The 14,321-nt window shown below is 29.9% G+C and overlaps 1 protein-coding gene across 2 annotated transcripts in view; it reads left to right on the top strand.

The window, feature by feature from the left end:
- LOC129962716 (rho GTPase-activating protein 32-like) overlaps positions 1 to 14,321 on the top strand; it is a 147,327-nt gene that overhangs the window by 32,215 nt on the left and 100,791 nt on the right. Inside the window, exons 1-2 of one of the 2 annotated variants that reach the window (XM_056076654.1) lie at positions 7,602 to 7,685; positions 9,168 to 9,283. The gene's annotated coding sequence lies outside the window, so the exon portion shown is untranslated. Of the gene's footprint in view, positions 1 to 7,601; positions 7,686 to 9,167; positions 9,284 to 14,321 lie in introns of those variants that run through there. The other variant, XM_056076653.1, reaches the window with a different exon arrangement.

The following is a 14,321-nucleotide window of genomic DNA, read 5'->3' as shown; positions in this document are numbered from 1 at the left end:
TTACTCTCTATATATATCGATTATTTGCTTTTAAAAGTTATATTAGATTTCGTTCTGCCACTGCTTAAAGGGAACATATCTAATCATGATGATTAATAAAATTTACACCGCTAATGAATTCGTCGCGTTATTGAAATTCATCATTGAGATCACAATTGTCAACCAAGTCAATCTTAGTCGGAAGAGTTGACAGTCCTGTGGCACATGCAGTAGTAGTTTCAACGATTGCGTATCGCTTTACATGAGGCTGTTAAAATCATTCATTCGTTTAGCTGGTGACAACTGAGTGACTCAGAACAGATGTATTCTACTATAAGAGGCACATCCGTAGACACTTAAAAATAGATGTAATTCCTCAATCTTTTTTTAAAATTAATAATTCTGCTCCAATAATTTTTTGTGATTACTTTCGTTTAATCCTGGTGAAGGGAAAAAGTAACCAACCCTCAAAGACTAAAGAAATAAGAAATCTTATTCGCCTTGGTGATATTTTTACTTTGCAATGTCTTAGGAAATGAATTTTTGATCGGATATGACTGAACACGTTGAGTATCGTGTTAAGTTATATACAATATACGTGGTTATTATTATATTTAACAAGTTTTATATTCTCGTATGCGTAGTATAGAGAAAGTATAGTAATCGTCAAAAAATTCATAAAATAGTCAAGTTCTGTAAAATAAATATAGAGAAAGTATAGTAATTATCAAAATGTTCGACCTCGAAATTTTTACGAATCTCCTCGTTTTAGATCTTCCTGAGTTCGAAAAGCACATTTTTGAAAAATGTCTGTATGTCTGTGTCAAAAATAACTCAAAAGCGCATTGATCTAGACGGGTGAAATTTGGTATACGGTCTTAATACCAAATTTTTAGATTTCTGTCAAATTTGGGGCATAATCTGTTCTCAGGACGTCTGTCTGTCCGTCTGAATATAATTTAACACGATAACTACAAAACGAAGAGAGCTAGATAGATAAAATTTGATACACAGAATGAATATCTATAGTCTAGCCACCTATCCAATTTTGAGCCAAATCCAACAACGGATTGACCGTCTGTCGGTCTGTACTTATATAAACATGTAAACGCGATACTTCAAAGTGACTTAAATATTGGTATGTGATTTTGTGACAAATTTTTGTTTGTTGGTTGGGGAAAACGTATCTTAAACACAAATTCGATTTTCAAATACTATTAATCGCTTGTCAGGAATTGTCAAATAACTCGACAAGGCTGAGACGATAGTTTCAGAAGAAAAAAAAAGTTACATTCATGTCAAAGGTTAATATATCATAATTATTGTACGCCAATACTATGCAAGGTATTCTCTGGGATAACTCCTTTATTAAAAAAGTATACGAGAAAGTTTTGCGGAGACCACTCCCGCTGGTATATTTTTATTGACATCGGCGTTATAGTTATTACACTTTCTTAATAAACCATCGAACTTTTCTTTTGCCATTCATGACTCTTTTTTATGAGAAATTCGAATGAACATTTAACAACTGTTTTTGGCAGAAATATTTTATCATTTAATCTAAGAATGGTTGATGGGTTTTATAATTTTCCAGTGTTGAATGTAAAGCCTAAACTTTAATCTTTAAGCTTTTTTTGGTTAAAATTTGCACGTGCCTTAATAAATAGGTTTATTTAAAACTCCTACTTTAAGTTCTGTAAAATAAAAGTTTTGGAAGAATATGACAAATTAATAATAGATTATTCTTTAAATTCACGCATATCTGCTTCAGCTTATTTCTTCAAACCTCCTACTGGTTTCAATATAGAGGTTATTTATGTTTATTTTGTTTGACAGACATGCCGGTATAAAAGATGTTTTTTTTTTTTTTTTATAGAAATCTTAACAAAATATAAGTTTTTTCTTACGTTTTACACCGATAATATTTTCGTAACAGTTTATTTTCAGGTACTGGATTTTAAGTTTTGTAATACTTCCAATATAACATTTCAAACTTTAAAACATATATTTTAAATCAGATTGTTTACATTTCTCTTCCTATTGATACATCTGTTTGAAATATTTTAATTTTGGAACTCGCTTTCTGTTTTCAAGTGACATCTGCAATCAATAAAGTTTCTGAGCGTTTGTTCTACATACTTTTTTTCTCTTGATTCTTCAATAAAGTGAAAAGTTTGTTCCGCTTACATGCATCGCACGGATCGAACTATTTGTAAACAGTTTCGCACTGCTGGTTCGCAGGGCGTTTTCCTTGAGTTTTAGTGTTAAAAATAGACGGTGATCAAAAGAAAGAAATCGACTCTTGCTTTCAGATTAAAAATGTCGAAAACATTAGTTTTGATAGTTTAGTTGTTTTGATTTTAATCGGTTCTTTTTTACTATTTCGTATATGTAGTAAACAAGGAGTTTGTAATCGTGAAAAAAAAAAAAAAAAAAAAAAATAAAAAATAAAAAAAAATAAAAATAAAAATCGATCGCGAGGTTTTAACGAATCTCCATTCTTCAGACCACTCTGAAACCGAAATTTGAACCTTTGGATTTATGTCTGTTTGTCTATGGTAATTGAGAAATGTTCAGAGCTAACGGATGAAATTTGATATGCGGTCTTTACATCCATTTTGTAGATTTTTTTATGAAATTTCGAATGAAACCTGTTTACAGAAAGTTTGCCTGTTTGTCTGCTCAGATGTTAGCGAAAAAAGTTTAAATCAGGATGAGCTAGAATGGATGGAATTAAGCATTCCAAGTGTACAATTGTATCAAATTTTGAATCAAATACAGTACACTCTCAAGTATCCGGCTCGTGACTATAAGGCCTTGGTTTCTTGCATCATAAGTAAATAAGGAAGGCATGGTGTCTATTAAGTCATCTATTAAAGACTTTTTCAAAACCTAAAAACTGTCATTTTGACTCTTATCTTAGGGTTACCTTCTCATATCTGTGTAATCATTTATCAATGAAAAATAAAATCAGTTTGAGCCAATTTTCTTAAGAATTAGGCCTACGATTTACGTTAATGTTTAGTTTATGTTTCCTGCATTTAAATTGGGCATTACAGAACTTTTGTCAAAATGTGAACAGTTTATATTCTTAAACTTACTATTTCTCAAAGAAATTCTTGAAACGTGCAGTGCAGTGTATAGACTACCATTACAGAGCCTTCTATTTTAACTCGACATGTTACCGGCAACTGCTTCTAAAATTCACGAGGTCACGGCCGTGTTCACATTCTACGTGGCTTGAGATAAATGAAAGGCTCAGCATTCAGTAAGAAGTAAGTAAATATTTATTATAACGTGAGTTTTGGTATAAAAACTTAGTCTTTTGGTATTGGTGAACAAAGAAATGAAATCACGAAACTCCGGCTTTTTTGTTATCCGGCCAGTCCTTCCGCCATATTAGGCAGAATACTCGAGAGTGTACTGTATGTCGAGTGGTTGCCCGCCTGTTGATAGGTACATTCGCATGCACGTAAACAAGATAATTAAAAACCGTCGCGACTTACATAAATGAAATTTAGAATGTAGTCTTCTTGCTGAAATTGCCGTTCTTGTTAAAATTTGATTTCAGTCGATTTAAAAAAAACGGTATTCAAAATGCATGCTTGCCTACTTCACTATACTACGAAGTACAAATCACTCATGTGCGAGGCTCGGAAAATAAAATAAAAATAAAAATAATTAAAAAAAAAAGCAACTGATTATTCGTGATGCATATGGCCTTATACAAAGTCCACAATTATCATTCGAGAAGGAAGAGGATAGTTGAGAGGGGCGTGCCAGCTCAGGTGTCGTCCTCGTTATCTGACCGCGGTTCTAAATGACGAGGTCTGTCCCAAAATACCCCTAGTGTTGCTTTAAAAAACGGGCAATTAATATAACAAAAACTAAACTTGAGAAGGAAGGAAGATGACATATCAGGGAGACCACAGCCGTTGATTTGTGATGGTATCAGTGCATATTTTTCGTCATTAGCTTGATATTTTTCAAAGTAAAATGAATGCGTGATTTTACTAACTCATAATGATCTTACACACACACGTACAAAACGCGTTGAATATTATTAACATGAATTTTAAAGGAGATCAAACTATGAAAAATATTCTTATTCGGAAATTAGATATTCGTGAAAATGCCATTGTGTTGTATTTTTTTTTTTTATTTATCTTGTTCTTCTGTTTCATTTTGTGACCTTCCAAGCGTTACGCATTCATGAGCTTTGTTAGATATGAAAGAACAAGCACAAGGTGAACTTGGAATCTTTCCTTCAGTCCAGAGGCAATTTTAAAAAAATTGCAAAATGAGATTGTTTGGCCATTTTTCATTCGGAATTGTACGTGTATTTATAAATAAACGTCTAATATGCTAAACTTTCTGAAGCAAGTTTTATCCTTTTGTTTACAAAATGCCAAGCATCATTTGAAAGTTTTAAAAAAACGGTAAAACTCAGTTGTGTTAAGAGAACGGTGGACTTTAATAGGCATTTTTGTGAATTATTTATTTAAAGCTATGACATTTTTTATGCATATGTATTAAAATATAAATACGTCAAGTTTCTTAAAAAAAACTTTTTAAAACGAAATATATTATTTTTTTAAAAGTTAAAAGCTAAATCATTTAAAATTTTTTATAAATAATTATTAAATAATTTTAAATTTTTTTCTATTATACTTTCCTTATTACTTTATTTGAAATTTATTTGGAACAAAACTGTGTATGATTTTGTAATTCCAATTAAATGCTAATGCTTAAATGCTTCCAATTTTTAGAAATATTTTTATGTAGGCATACTGAATTTTCATAAGAATTTTATGTTTTACTGAACTAAAATTGACTTTTAACTACCTAAAAAAAACTTGAAGTATAAAATGCATACTCTGTTTTCTTTTAATGTTTATCCGAAATTTTTATTATCAATTCTACTTAATTTTTTTCAACATTTCAAAGATATTTAAATCTTATTACAATATTATTTTGAGAAAAGTTATTAATATGTACTTTCTTTCCTCTAGATCCTTCAAATATTTATTTTATTGAACAATACAATTTATAACACTATTTTAGTTGAATATAAATAAATGTTTTGGTAATGAAACGATAAAAATAAAATTTCATGTTTCCGTTCATTTTTTTTCTTATTTGCGTAAATGCTCTACCTCATGTACTATTCGCTTATTCATATTGGAAACATATCCTTTTAGTCTTAAATGAAATATTTTAGCAGGATTTAATGGGAAAAAATGCGATAAATATTGACAAAGCTAATGACTTTTAAGAAAAAGTATAAAGGGATTTTTTTTTGTAAATGATTATATTGTTCCCATTCCCCTGCCCCCCCCCCCCAAATAATTGTTTTCCTTGACATTTTTTTTTTACAATAGGATTCGCACCATCTTCCTAAGACTTATTTTTATAGCTTTTTTCGAATAACTTTTTATTTTATTTGTTCCTTTGATATGAGTTTTTATTTCAATGGCTGGATATTTTTTCACTCAGATGTCCCCTCGGGCGAATCGTGACGTACTTTTCACAATTCACATCCTCCTATCAACAATTTTTATAGTTCCTGAGAAACACTATTATAAACTCGCAAATTATCGTCACCTACTTAAATTGACGTTATCATTAAGCCTTTGGGCCAATTTTGTGATTAGATGTAGAAAAAAAGTTGCAATTATAAAGCTATACTTGGTAAAATATGGCTGGATATTTTTTTTATTACCGTTTCGGAAACCGGATATTGCTTTTGGTTATTACTTTGGTAGGCCAAGAGTTTTCTGTTCCTTTTGTTTTGGGTACCTTTATTGCGATGATCGAGCAATAAATGCCAAAGTGATGTTCGAATTCGGACAAATGGAAGAATTTTCGAAGGAACATCAGTTTTTCAAACTTTCGAACTGGGGAAAAAAAAAAAAAAAAAAAAAAAATGCAGTTTTCTATAAAAAGTTATTAAATATATGAATTAAAGTCTTCTAACGTGTTCTTAATGTAAAGTAATGCAATTTGAGAAATATACTAGTAACAACAATGACACATTTTTACACTTGTAACTTGTTTCATATTTGTAAAGATGAAATTTTTTCATTCACTTCCTGACATGCCCGAGTTTTTGCATTTTGTGCAGTTTTGTGTTCCCGATGATAATACACTTTTCTGAACTTAATTATCAATTAATTTAATATTTTCATATTTTCTGAACTTAATTATCAATTAATTTATCTAATTAGATTTTATTTCCCCACAATCGAATACGGAATTAAATTTTCTGCTTTACATCTTTCTCGTAATTGAATGCAGCTTTTGCGATAGACGCCGTCTATCCGAGCATTTCTAAAAATATTTTGCATAGCGAACGTTAATGAAGTGCGATTTTAAAAACATTCAGTGAAACAGTCTGAAACTTTTCTAGAGCGATTTATTTACGTTTGAGTGTTGTCATTCGATAATATATAATAAGAGTGATTTCTGTGCCAAGTACTTTAATGCTATATATATATATAATATATATATTAGAAGCGATTTTGTGGACCAAAGATAAAGATTTTTTAAATTATTTACACTTCGCTTTTATTACATCCCGGGGGGCATAATTTATGTACAAGAAGAAGGACGAAACTGATGTCTGTTCACAAGCGATACAAGAGCAGAAGAGAGCGAAAAGAGACGAAATATTTATCCTCAGTGATTATGTACTATGAGATTCTGATAGGGATTTCTTTACGTGTCGATTTAGGTAAGGGAATTGTAGGTATCTTAAAACAATTTGCTTAGTTTGATAGATTTTTATTCCTTCACTTGGAGCGTGTGGAAGTGCGGACTAAAGCAGCTTTACGTAGCTCGTACACCTTTAATTAAATAAAAAAAAGGTGGAATTGGATCAGGAAATAAGAGAACATTTTAGATTTAAGTTAAATGGGTTAAATTAAGATAAAAATTTAGGAAATCAATTAGGATTTAATTTAGATTCAGAATTATCATTAAATATATGTGCTCTCAGGAACACGTAAACATGAAACAGGAAAATACATCTTCGAGGCTCCATTTTATTATTATTTTTCTATTAAAGATGATTCACTATAAAATCTTAAACGAATTGCACAAGGTCTCGTTGCATAAAGAAGTTTTCTTAATGTCAGAGAAGCGATAATATGCATACAAAATGACTATCAATCATTTCATACTTTTAAGTAAAAACTATCCCTCTTCGAATTCCTGATTGCTTCTTAATATTCCAAAGATGTAAACCGAAATCACCTGACATCCCGATTCATCTTTACTAAGCTGCTGGAGACTTGTTTATCCTTTTTTGTTTCTGTTTGCAATTTTTTTCGTAGCTTAGGAAACAGCAACTATAATTATCATCGCTTGATTTGCAGTCTAATTTAAATAACCAACTGAGGCGGTTGGTTATCTGTATGCGCCCTACGCATTGTGCTTACGAAATGCTATTTATCATAATTGAGCTCGACGATCTACTGTGCGTCGCAGCCTTGACCACTAAGTCCCTGGCATTATTTTTTCCATTTGTTCTTGTTGCATAAATTTATTTCGAACGAATAATAAGAGGTTTTTATCGTTTGGTGTGTGTCTAGTAGTTAATTTAACGTGTGGATACTTTAAGAGCAGATGTTTCTTCTGGTGTCATTAGTTGGTATAGTTTAGGGGAAAAAACTGGGTGCCTGTCACTTGCAGAGTTTGTTTTTAAAGTTCTGCAGATGATTTTGTTCTAATATTTTGTATTTGTAACTCTTTAAAATTCTTTACAATTGTTGTTATTATTATTTACTGTTATTTAATGTTATATAATTTAAATCTATCATATTATTTTAAGATCATTTCTGGTTGAAAAAATTATGTTATCATAAAAGGCTCTAATGTTATATATATGTATATATAAAGGCTGATTTTGGTTTTTATGGCGTGCCGGTTAATGGGTTAAGATTAAAAGTGTAGCTACAGCGGAAACATTTATAGAAAATAACAATTTGATAGCGCGAAGAAAATTAAATGTTACCATGTCCATTTAAAATAGAATGAATATAAACCAGATGCAATCGATACAATTGAACAGAAATTAGATCTAAGTTCCATATATGTTATCAGGCTCTGTATTGAAATTTGCTCACTTCAAATTTTTTAAAATTGTAAACGCCGAAGCATTATTAGGCAACTTGTAGAAAATAGGGTCGCTCATATCTGCTAATGTAGTGTTGTCTTTGGATATAATTAAAATAAATACAGCAATACCATTTTTATCACTTAATCAGTTTGCTCCATGCTGTTGTATTCTTGATATTCCTAATTATTTTCATTAGCTACTGATAATTCCGCTGGGTAAACGTTTCTTCGCGATTTTAAATATACTTGAACATTGATTAGTGAAATATTTAATGATTAAATAATGATGGGCATCTAAGCATTTACTGTCGAGAAATTAAAAGAAATTTCAGTTATGTAAAACTACAATTTTTTTTATTAAGGCGTTTCAAATACAGACGGTTTTCAGAAATTACTTTATCGCAATATTAATGTTGGAAAATCAGGTTGAAATGCATGCTGTCAATATTTTCTTGGTTTCCATGAAGCCAAAACCCCAAAAAAGTTCATGTTGAAAAATTTATAATATTAGATTTCCTTTTATCACGATGATGAGATTTTTCGATAATCCCTGTGGATTTTTTTTCTTCTTTGCTCCTAATATATATAATACTTAAATTGTATTTGTACAATTCATTCACCACATTTATTATTCTAAACCTTTCTTGTGAATATTCATTTTTAAGTATTTTTATCCTTTTATATATTCTTTTTTTTTTCAAAGATGAATTTTCCAAAAGTTGAAATCATTGTGTTTTTATCAGATAAGTGGTATGTCATATTTCAAAATGATAACATTGATACAATATTTGAAAAAGAAAAAATAAGAAATGGCTCATTTTCCCCTTAGGTTAATCACTCCAGAGGTTTTCTTTGATAAGAAAGTAAAATAAGTGCGTGATAGATTAATTTTCATTTGCCTCGATTGTTAACTGCTGAGATATTTTATTTTATTGTTTCTGCAAAGGTATGTCTCGAGAATTGATCAAAAACAAAAGAAAAAAAATGTCTATTTTTATTGCATGTTAATTGTATTACACAAACCTTTTATTTAAAATCATTTTGAAACTATTTACATTTTTTACTTTTAGATCTCAAGGTTCACTGCTGTCTTCAATATCAAATTTGCCTGGAACAGATTGTAACTTTTGGATTACACATTTTACTTTCCGATGAATTTTAATAACCTTTGCTACATTATCTACAAGTAAGCGAATTTTCGTTTTTCTTTAAAATGTGTTTATATGTTCAAATCTGTTATTCAGTCCGCAGTTTAAAGAAGGGAAGAAGAAGCAAAACATTGAAAAAACGTACAAAACATGTATCATAAGAAAACTTTACTGTTTGCTGAAAAATAGAAATAAAAACCACTAAGTAGACCATTGAAAAAAAGAAATTGTTTTTCTGTTCGTTTCCTTTTTTAGATTACCGTTTCAATTATATTTCAACGACAAGAATGTAGAGGTTTCAAATATTTCTATTATATGATTTGGTCATTGTCTTCTTGGGATATAAATTCAATGGAATCTACGATACACCATTGCTGTAAATAAGATCCTGATGTAATTAAAAATGACTGATATGTTTCACGAGAAATTTTACGCAATAATAAAAGGCATTCTTAGTAATAAAGTTCAATATTGAAAACAAGTTGTTTCATTCCACGGAGCATTTTCTTTCATTCCAAATCGGAAGAAACCTTGTATCACTTACGATGTTGTCGGTCGCTTCTGATTTTTTTTTTCATTTAAATTTTCACGGTATCGGATTGGGTAATATTACAAAAGAAATTATGTTTTGACGTTATATATATAACCCAAGAAATATTTTATTGACATTTGTCTGAAATTTTTTAATGTGATATTAAGTAACACTAATTGTTACATTAATAAAAATAACTAACAATCAATTTTTTCAGTGAGTTTCCTGAAAATAATGTACAAACGTTATTTTCTTTTCCATTTCTAACAGTAGTATTATAGTTTTTATAGATTCTACGTATTTCTAGAAAAATTGGAGGACTTTAAGATAAATTTTTCTTTAGATCAGAATCTAATGGAATCATTATATATACACCTGATTGCACATCATTATATATTCTCATTCTAAAATATGGGGGAAAAGTATTATTTCATTTTTTAAAATCATTCTTTGAAGTTAATTATTAAAATTTAATAAATTTGCTCTTAGCTGAAGAATAACTTTGTCTCTGGTATGAAAATTAAATATAAACCTCTATGGTTCTAACATTTTATTCACAGATTTTTAAAGCCTTTTTTTTTATGTTTTCATAAAAAAAAGATAAAATATATGCATAATTATAGTTGACGTAATATTAATGATCAACACGGTAATGCTAGATAATTATAGCGTCGAAGAACTTCTGTGCAAAATAATGGAAAAATGTGTTTGATTTATATATGTATAGGATATTGATGCAAGAGCTCTGGAATGTTGTTTTCAATTGCTTACCTTACCGGCAATCTAATCTAATCTATCGCGATAACTGCTTTGATGACATTTTGAATAATCTGTCATTTCATATTTTTTGTCGATTTTTTTTACGTCTTGATAATTATCTTAATCATCAATTATTGGAGGCGAGATTGATATTAAATTCTTTTTTTTTAAATTGCTGATATGATTTCTTGTAAAATGGATCTTTTGCATTTCTATTTTATCCACGTTTTAAAGAGGCGTAAAGATGACTCGTACGTGGGCCACTTGTTTGAATACCTGAAGGATATTATCTGCAATGAAAGTGAAAGTGTGTAAGATTAAATTACTGTTCAAATTTATCTTATTGTTGACGCATTTTCCCCTATCTTTCATTATGGTTTTCTTTTTAAATCTGTTATTGGCCGGGTGATAGAAACAAGCTGCTACTTAATAATACCTGTTGAATCGAAGTTTTAATTTAGCAGAATAATTTTTAAAAGCTGTTTAAAGTTTTAAAGTGCCAGTTACCTAGTATTTTTTTTAATTTGGAATTAATATTTTAATATAAATTCTGTCATTTTAATTTGCAATTATTTCATATTTATTTTATGATATATAAACTTAAATGATACGCAAGCACATAGATAAATAAATATAAATTATTTATATTTACTATCAAGATCATGAATGTAGAAAAATAAAATAGTTCAGAAAACATAGTTTTAACTATCTCAATATAAGTTTTAATTAAGAATATTAATGAATTATAATTAATTTTTTTCGTGTTATCGTTCATTAAAGATTAAAGACTCTGTTTCGTTTTCCTACTTATATATAACTTCGTGAAAAACTCGATGTATTTAAAATTTGGATAGCAGAATTTTTTTGAATGTGGGATAAAATCGCGAATAAAAAATTTAAGAAGTTCTTGTTTAAACTTTTATTGAGATTTTTTAAGGAGAAGGTCTTTATTTGAATGTATAAAATTTACTTTGGGGTTCGATAATCCAGATGAGTTGCCAAACAGAATAGATATCAGATAAGGCTAGATTTTCAGCAATTTACCATTCGAAAACCAAAAGGAAGTCTACTTAAAAAAAACTATCATTACCATCTAAGTTGACGCCGTTAACGCAGTTCAATTATAATAGCATTGTGACATGACCGAATGAATGTCCCCAACATGGTGTTAACGACTTCAGTGCACGCAACTAACGTAGGCGAAGTCTGATCACTTGCTAACAACCTTAACTATCTAATTGCCAATATTATTACGGTCAGAGACACCACAGCTAGTTTCGTATGCATATTTCAGACGCCCATAGCCTATTTTGTTCATGTGTTTACTTCGTATATGTTTGTGTGATGAGTAATAGGGAGGATACAAACTATGACTTCCTATGGAAAGAATATCAACATGGTATATCTCGGGTAGTCCGATGTCTAAAACAGAATCTTTTGCCTAGTCTGTTTTGAAGCGCTTAGTGTAACCTCAAAGATTTATATCATAGAAGCTTGTTATAAATGTTAAGTAATTAAAGTATGCGTCTCCAGCAAATAAAAGAGTTAGTACCAGAAAAATACAGAATTCATTTTTTCATTGAAAAAAAATTTTTTTTTAATGATTTAAGCAGTTTTGCGTTCGGTTTCTTTTTTCGTCCTAGTCTCATTTTTATAGTATATATGCTATGTGCGAGTGATTCATTTTTATTCCATATTTATCGTTTACATTTATATAAAAATTGACATATTGCCTAAATTAGGCGCAAAAAAAAAAAAAAAAAAAAGCAAATATTTACTTTATTGTTCACAAATCTAGCCTGGTATGTTTATTTAATTTCTAATTTCTTGCTCTTTTCGGAAATATTTCTTAAAGTTTTGTTTGTATTCTATCCATATATTTTTTAATAATGACTTTTCCAGCTTTATCTTGCATTCTTAAATCAAAATTTCTTTAATTGCTAGGTTAGATTATATATTATCATTGTGGCGTCTTTGAGTTGAGATTAGTGACATAACTTGGATGTTATTCTCTTTTAATACTTAGAAAAATCGGACCGGATTAAGCTTAGCATTACTTATAGTGTTGTCTATCTTGTTCATCAGACAAGAATTCAAATGCAAAGGATTTCTCACTTCATTTATCTGTATCCTCATTTAAATCTTTTTCGTGCCATTTCTGCGATTTCGCCATGTCTGTGATCATACGTGAAGAAGTTTAGATTTGTTGGCTGATTGTTGATTTTTTTTTCCTTTTTTTTCCCTTTTTTTTTTTTTGAAAAGCTTGTATGTTTTGCTGTGTTGCACTAACGAGTGTTTTGTTGAATTGACGTGAAAGATAATTTGTAATCGTAAAGCTGGACGTGAATTATTGCTGTTAGAATAGTCTTTTACACAACTTATTAAAATATAATTAAGGTTGCTATAATTGCTAAGTGTTGATTCGTATGGGGCGTTTAAGATCTAATAAATAAACTATGAAAAAACGGATAGGCAATGATTTATATTTCTCTGATTTTTTTTAAAAAAAGGAATGACGTTTGCGCAATTGGAGCATGGTTTACATAACATGGTATATATAACATGGAGTCGTATTTAAAGTTGAATCTACTTTCTTAAAGTCATTTTAAAATTGTAATGACAAATCAAAATCGCTACAATTGTTTCTACTTTTACAACCTATTTCTTTCGTCAAACCATTCAGTTGACATTAAGAAACCTGATTTCCTCAATTTTGTCCAATCATCGAACGAAATTAGAAAAAATATTCTCTCCAATTTCCGTTGCTGAATAGGCCATGCATATTCGCATAAGATGACTTTTGATCAGGTATGCTTTGTATCTGCTAGAACATCAGCCATTTCTCTTCCGTACTCAATATCATAGTTGCTTTGCAGTTTTGGTTCAATTATATTTCTTTCTATAGGCTGGTTGAACACAGTCTCGGTGTCGCTAATATCGATGCTTCGTACATATTTTAAGAAGAAAGAGGAACAAATAGTAATATGAGACTGAATACTGAAATACCATGACAGTATCGTTTATATTTAATATATGGCAAATTGTAATATAAATATTACAAAAAGAATCATTCTTTGAATCAATAAAAATGGTGGTATGACACGTGACGCCATTTATTTCAATTTTCCAAGTTTTGTAAGAGTATTGGGGGGAAGAAATGAGCTTTTTCAAAAACGAGTAGCGATTATTTGATCTATTCTTTTACATCGGGTAAGATTTTGTTTTTTCATCTCCGATATTTATACTGGACGTGAGAAAAAATTAGTTTTTGATTTTAAGAAAAATGCAGTTCTTTCTTGTCTTTATAAAATTGAGATCGGTAGTATCATTTTTTAATGATATTTGTGTTTGATTATCTTGGTGAATATGATTTCCTTTATATTTAAAGAGGGAAGATCCCATATTCCACAAAGAGAGTACTGATTTTAATATTGTTCTGATGTTTATCTGAAGTAAATCTAAATTTTTATAAAAAACATTACATTTGTTTTTGAAGACTATATAAACTTAGACTTCATTTGTTTGGTTTGTTATATCCGTTGAGTGTGACATTCTTGCCTTATCGATCATACCATCCCTAGCCATTTCAGCGCCGTATGATCAGAACGCGCAGGAGTAGATAAAAGGTAGAACATAACCTGTTCGTTGTGTCGACCCCTGGAACACGCTCGGGCAAGTACGTGCCTTCGTAACACCTGCTTGCCCAAGAAGCGTGCAAAGCGGCAAACGCGTGTAGTATCGCCGATTGCATATTCGTTGTTCTGGGTGGGTTGGCATATGACGGC

This window comes from Argiope bruennichi, chromosome 3 (genome assembly GCF_947563725.1).
Source record: "Argiope bruennichi chromosome 3, qqArgBrue1.1, whole genome shotgun sequence".
Classification (NCBI taxonomy): domain Eukaryota; kingdom Metazoa; phylum Arthropoda; class Arachnida; order Araneae; family Araneidae; genus Argiope; species Argiope bruennichi.
Note: the sequence above shows the minus strand (reverse complement) of the source record. Positions and strands in the feature narration are given on the sequence as shown.